This window comes from Erinaceus europaeus, chromosome 19 (genome assembly GCF_950295315.1).
Source record: "Erinaceus europaeus chromosome 19, mEriEur2.1, whole genome shotgun sequence".
NCBI lineage: Eukaryota > Metazoa > Chordata > Mammalia > Eulipotyphla > Erinaceidae > Erinaceus > Erinaceus europaeus.
Window position 1 is genome coordinate 12,352,224 of NC_080180.1, and position 7,646 is coordinate 12,359,869.

Here is a 7,646-nt window from a genome sequence, read left to right on the forward strand (position 1 = left end):
ATTTGGAAGGAAGACTCACTACACTGTAAAGTTGGAGGCTAGCTACTTGAATATTCTCTTACTTCTATCAGTAATTATCTGTGCAAACTTAACACTTGTGTCGCATGCTTCTGCTTCTGCTTTCCAATATACAGATGCATTCATAAGGCTCTTGTGAAAATCCAGTTCATAGTGGCCATGCATGAGTGGAAAAGCAAGATGTAAACTAGCAGATAGGATACATTTTTATAACACTGCATATGCTTCCCCTAATACTAAGTTTTCTCTGGCAGAAGTTTCTGAGCCTTTAAGAGTACAAAATGGGGGGTCGGGCGGTGGCGCAGTGGGTTAAGCGCATGTGGCGCAAAGCGCAGGGACCGGCATAAGGATCCCGGTTCAAGCCCCCGGCTCCCCACCTGCAGGGGAGTCGCTTCACAGGCGGTGAAGCAGGTCTGCAGGTGTCTATCTTTCTCTCCCCTTCTCTGTCTTCCCCTCCTCTCTCCATTTCTCTCTGTCCTATCCAACAACGAATTGCGTCAACAAGGGCAATAATAATAACCACAACGAAGCTACAACAAGGGCAACAAAAGGGGGAAAAAAATGGCCTCCAGGAGCGGTGGATTCATGGTGCAGGCACCGAGCCCAGCAATAACCCTGGAGGAGGGAAAAAAAAAAAAAAGAGTACAAAATGGAGCATTTTTCTAACTGGTATATATGTCTAACTGAGACAGGTCATGCAGCTACATGGCCACAGTTCTCAAATTTACTAGAATGCTTTCAGACAGGCAACACACATATACACATACTTATATTTTAAAACAATAGAACATAAGCCAAAGATTGTTTAAATGGCAATTTATGGTGTGAATTTGTACCTTTAAAATGCATACAGTAGGGGGGGCAGCGGTAGTGCAGAGGGTTAAGCACACATGGTGCAAAGTGCAGGGACCATTTTAAGAATCTAGGATCGAGCCCCCGGCTCCCCACCTGCATGGGAGTTGCTTCACAAGTGGTGAAGCAGGTCTTCAGGTATCTATCTTTCTCTCCCCCATCTGTCTTCCCCTCCTCTCTCAATTTCTCTCTATCCTATCCAACAACAATGAAAGCAATAATAAGAAGAAGAACAATGATAAACAAGGGCAACAAAAGGGAGAAAATAGTCTCTAAGAGCAGTGGATTCATAGTGCAAGCAGCAAACCCCAGCAATAACCCTAGAGACAAAAAAAAAAAAAAAATACATACAGTCTGGAAAACCAATGCCTGCCAATAAAATGAATTAGTAAATCCTTACATATGTGGAAAGATATTAATAGAAATTAGCTAACTCTATATAGTGATGTGGAGCCCTGAAGTGTCTTACGTAAGAAAATTTTAATTATTTAAGAAATGAAAAATTGGAGGTTGGGTGGTAGGTAGCACTGTGGGTTAAGCACACATGGTGTGAAGCACAAGGACCCACACAAGGATCCCAGTCCCAGCCCCTAACTCCCCACCTGCAGGCGGGTCCCTTCATAGCGGTGAAGCCATGTCTTTGGGTTTCTTTCTTTCTTTTTAATTTATATGACTACAATTTAATAGAAATGTACATAAACACCATTTCCACAACAAAAGACTGTCTCCCATTCCATCCCTCCCCCCACCCTCACCTTCAACCCAGAGATTTTTACTTTGGTGCCCTACTCCAAACTCAGTCAAATCCTGCTTTGAGTTTTCCATTCTGCTCTTCTGTCTTAACTTCTGTTTATGAGTGGGGTTTTCAGGTTTCTATCTTTCTCTCTCCCTCTCTGTCTTTCCTTCCTCTCTTGATTTCTTTCTGTCCTATCGAACAATAGTAACAATAACGACAAGGGCAACAACATGGGAAAAATGGCAGGAATCCTCCAGAAGCAGTGGATTTGTAGTGCAGGCAATGAGCCCAGTGATAACCCTGGAGGCAAAAACAAAGAAAAAAGAAACAGAAAAGAAATGAAAAATCTAGATAATTTCTAAAAATGCAAAAAAGCAATTGTATCCCATAATATATTGTGGACATAGACACACAGAAAATAATTATTTCAAGTGACTTTCAAGTGCAATATTTCTTTTATTTACTACTAATGGGATATACCCTAAGAATTAAAATGGCCACAAATAAAATAAATCAGTAGATTTACTGTTAATGATAACATTGAAATTGTTTGCGTTAAATAATTATATGCAAGTGCTATAAGACAAATCAAGAAGCAATTGAGTGTACACATTTCATATCATATTAGGAAATATGATTTTCAATTTACAAAAAAAACAGCAAGGAAAGTATAAAACCAAATAACATTCTGTAAGCGAACACTTAAAATAGTTTGTTAAAATAGAAATATTGTTATGAACACGTAACATTTTACTCATTCTGCAAAATAGTACTACTTCTTACTATGGTCTGAAAGTTTGTTTCCTCCCCAAATTCTTGTTGAGTCCCTAATCCCCAATGGGTTTTGGATCTGGCAAGTGGATCAGGAGATTGGAGTCCTCATGGTCTACAGCTGTACTAGCCTGGACATAATCCATCTCCTCTGATCTAGGAAGCTAAGGAGGGTGAGGCCTGATTAGTATCTGTATGGGAGAGTAGGACCCTCATAAAATACAGGACAACATACTGTCCTTCCTGTGAGGACATAGCTAGCAGGCTCCATCCACAACCTGCAGGGGACCCTCATTAGATGCAAAACCTATTTGCACTTTGATCTTGGGTCTACTACCCTATGGAATATGAGAAATAAATGGTGGCGTTTAAGCCATCCAGTCTTCAGTCTTGCTTACACATATATGCCCTCCCCCCGTGTTTCCCTGCATGTGAACGGTCGATGCTTCTTCCCGCCCATGCGAGGGAAAGCAATTACAGAAGCCAGACCTTCCACCTTCTGCATCCCACAATGACCCTGGGTCCATGCTGCCAGAGGGATAAAAAAAAAAAAAAAAAAAACAGAAAAGCTACCAGGGGAGGGGATGGGATACAGAATTCTGGTGGTGGGAATTGTGTGGAGTTGCACCCCTCTTATCCCCCAGTCCTGGAACCCTTGGATAGGGCCCACTTTCCCGTATGCCTCGCCCAATCCCTATCAAATAATATTGCATCTGCCTATCACAACCTAACCAACACAACGACTGCCATCTCAACATGCTTCACTTCAGACTGTGTCCAGAGACTTCACGTGTGGAATGACAACCCTTCAGCTTCATTACTCGGGTGAGACCTTTCCTTTCATAGTATACTCTAATTCCATCTCAGGTGGTTCACTTTCTAACAAAGTCCCAAAACCTAGATATACACCAGTTTCTGTGAGAGAGAGAGCATATGTTCACACGTATCCATAAACTACTGCAAAATATATACCTGAAAGCAGAAGTACACTAGAGTTTGCAGTGAGTACCCCCCTAACACTTCCTCTCCACTATTCCAAGTTTTGGGTCCATGATTGCTCAACAATTTGTTTGGCTTCGTATGTTAACTCTTTTTTCAGTCACCAGGTTCCAGATGTCATCAGGATGCTGGCCAGGCTTCCCTGGACTGAAGACCCCACCAATGTGTCCTGGAGCTCAGCTTCCCCAGAGACCCACCCTACTAGGGAAAGAGAGAGGCAGACTGGGGGTATGGACTGACCAGTCAATGCCCATGTTCAGTGGGGAAGCAATTACAGAAGCCAGACCTTCTACCTTCTGCAACCCACAATGACCCTGGGTCCATGCTCCCAGAGGGATAGAGAGTGGGAAAGCTATTAGGGGAGGGGGTGGGTTATGGAGATTGGGTGGTGGGAATTGTGTGGAGCTGTACCCCTCCTACCCTATGGTTTTGTTAATTAATCCTTTCTTAAATAAAAAAGAAAAAAAAACTTCTTCATGGCAAAAGCTACCATCACCCAATCAGAAAGGCACCCTACAGATGGGAGATCTTTATACAACATATTTCAGATAAGGTACTAATAACCAAAATACAGAAAGAATTCACTAAGCGTAGCTACAAAAAAAAAAAAAAAAAACACCCTTGGAAAATGGAGCAAGGACATGGACAAAATTTCACCTAGGAAGAGGGCCTGAGAGCCAACAGACCCATGAAAAAGTTCTCAACATCACTGATTATCAGAGAAATACAAATAAAGAAAGAATCTGTGAGAATGCTATACTTTAGAAAGGACAAAAACAAGTGCTAGAGAGGATGTAGGAACAAAAGGAACACTTACGAACTGCTGATGGGCATGTAAATTGCTCCAACCCTTGTGGAAAACAGTGTGGAGATTTCTCAGAATACTAGAAATGGATTTATCATATGACTTATCAATTTCTCTCCTGGGAATTTAACCAAAGAGGGAAAGAATCCTATCAGAAGAGATCTATGTATACCTATGTTGAAAGCAGCACGATGTGTAATATCTAAAACTTGGAAGCAATCCAGATGTCCAAAGAGAGATGAGTGATTAAGAAAACTGTGATATATATATATATATATATATATATATGTATATATATATATTAGAATAATAATCTGTTGTTAAAAATAATGGCATCATCTCCTTTGCCTTACCTTGGATGGAAGTTGAAGACGCCATAGTAAGTGAGATAAGCCAAAAAGAGGAAAATATTGAATGATCTGACTTATATAAGGAATTTAAGAAATAAGGATTGGGATTTCTGTCCAGATCTAGCTTTCTAGTCCTATTGCCAACTCTGGCACCACCTTTCTAGACAACACTCCTAACCCACCTGCATGTTAGCTGTCGGGCTCAGGCAAAAATTAGTAAAGTCATGGGCCACTTGGAAATTACCTAAATTAGATTTCTTAGCTTCTTCCAACATGAAGACCCCAAATCTCACCTACTATACTCTTACCTTTGGAATTCTGATTACTAAAAAAATTATTCTGCCTTATATCTTAATGCTTTTCAGCCACAAATTTGCAGATGCTACCATGACATTAGCTTGACTTCCCTGGGCAGACAACCTTACCAGTGTGGCCTGGAACCCCACTTCCCCAGAGTCCTACTCCACTAGGGAAAAATAGAAACAGGCTGGGAGCATGGATATATCTGTCAAAGCCCATGTCCAGCAGAGAAGAAATTACAGAAGCTAGACCTCCCACCTTTTGTACCCCTTAAAGATTTTTGGTCCATAGTCCCAAAAGGATAAAGAATAGGAAACCTTCCAACGGAGGGGAGGGGATATGGAACTCTAGTGATGGCAATTTTATGGAACTGTACTCCTTTTTAAAAAAGACAGAAGAGAAAAGAAAAGAAAAGAAAAGAAAAGAAAAGAAAAGAAAAGAAGAGGAGGGGAGGGAAGGGGAGGGAGAGGAGAGGAGAGGAGAGGAGAGGAGAGGAGAGGAGAGGAGAGGAGAGGAGAGGAGAGGAGAGGAGAGGAGAGGAGAGGAGAGGAGAGGAGAGGAGAGGAGAGGAGAGGAGAGGAGAAGAGGGAAGTAAGGACAGGGAAGGAAACCACAGAAGGAAACTTAGACTGGGTGTGGTGCATTGCACCAAAGCAAAGGACTTTGAGAAGGAGTGGGAGGGAGGTCAGAGGGCGAAGAAAACCTGGAGGTCTTGTTGCAACTGGGAGATAAGACCCAATACAAATGGAGGGGGAATATATATTACATACCTACTATACTATCTCCTAGCTTCTACTATGGAGACAGAGAAAGAAATAGATCAATTTTCCTGCAGTCATGTAGATTTTTCTCTGAGAGAACAGCAGTTCACTGAAGACCGAGTAAAAGAAAAAAAAAAAAAGTGACGGCTCTTTGGGTCTCAAATAAGTGCAGATAATGCAGCTAAAAGTTGGTAGTGAGACAGGAGAGGAGGAAGAAATCTCACAAGGATAAGAAAGCTAACAGCACACACAGACAGCAAAGAGTACTTTGCATCACTTAAACTAGCAGTCAGGCCATGAAACAAAAAGAGAAGTCTCTAGGCACAGACAGTGACTTCGCTATAGAGAATAAAGAAATCTTTGAGATACTGCAAGAAGCCAGACCCAAGTTCTACCGAAGGGAAAGTTCTGACCCTTCCTTCAGAACATTTGAATTTAGTGACGATCTAACTCTTAATAAAGCTGTAACAAAGCACATAGCTGAATTCTAAAAAAATGATGAGACTAGCTCAGCCATTCATCCCTACAAGAACCTTGACAAAAAAGAGACTAACCTTTTTCAGACAGTAAATAGTAACTACTTCACAGTCTGTACTGTTCTTTTACTCACATTTTCCATAATAAGATTTTTTAAAAATGAAGACATTAAAAATGAGAAAAAGCGATCTATGTTTAAGAAAATAAATAATAGAAACAAGTCCACAGAAAACAGAGATGCTGGAATTATCATAGGTACTTTAAAATATTATAATAAGTATAATATGGGAGGACTGATATTCAAACAAGACTGTGTATGTGTGATGTTAGGAATAGTGGAAGGAATGTGAAGTTAGATATGGTAAAGTTTGATTTGTAAATTTCTATTTCTTATGTAAACTATACCTTTGAAAACAGTATTAAAAGTTATACATTACTTCAAACTTCAAATATATATATATGTCATATATTTAATACATCATATGTATGTTTTATATATATATAATGTATGCATATCTGACTTTCAAAGAAAAATTAAGACTTTGGATAAGAGTAGCTAGATAAACTCATGCCTGACTTAATTTCAGCTCTAACATCCAGGCCACTGTTTACATTTCTTTAATCAGAGCTGAATTACTCAGAGCCCCCAAGTCTCATGACTAGCTCTATACCAGTTTCTCTCCTAACAATGTAAATTCCATCGATTCCCTCCCTAAAATCCCACAAATCAAACTCACCATTCATGACTGTTCTTTCTTTTTTTTTTTTTTACTATTTTTTAAAGTCTTTTTATTATCTTTATTTATTTATTGGATAGAGACAGCCAGAAATTGAGAGGAGGAGGGGAGATAGGGAGAGAGACAGAGAGATACCTGCAGCACTGCTTCACCACTCGCAAAGCTTTCCCCCTGCAGGTGGGGACTGGGGGCTCGAACCTGGGTCCTTGTGCATTGTAATACATGCACTCAACCAGGTGCGCCACCACCCAGCCCCCGACTGTTGTTCTTTCTTAAAAGAAATTAAGACTTATTTATTTGTTAATGGTACAAAGTGAACCAGAGCATCACTCTCGCACATGGAATACCAGGGACTGAACTTGGGAAATCTTGTTTGAGATTCCAAGACTGTCTCCACTACACCACCTCCTAAGTCCCACCAGTGACTGGCTTTCAATTTCTAGTGGCTTTAACTAGCATAATAACCTCAAGTTGCTGCAAAAGTGAAGATATTATTTTTTGCAAATAGCTGAGTGGTATTCCACTGAAAAATATGTATTTCTTCCAACTACATCTTATATCTCCAGTCACCCATTAATGGGCATTTTGGTTAATTCCATGTTTTGACTACTATGAATTATGCTGCTATAAATATATTGGTGTAAAACCCTCAATGAATTAGTGCTTTCATATTTTTGATAAATATCTAGAAATGGAATTACTGGATTGTAAATTCTGACAAAAATAGAAGAGAAAGGGAAAGGGTGAGAAGAACAGATTAAGTGATGATGAATGATACTAGATTTTTTGGTTTGTGGGTACAGTGATACATACATTTATCAATGCATGAAGCTATGTTTG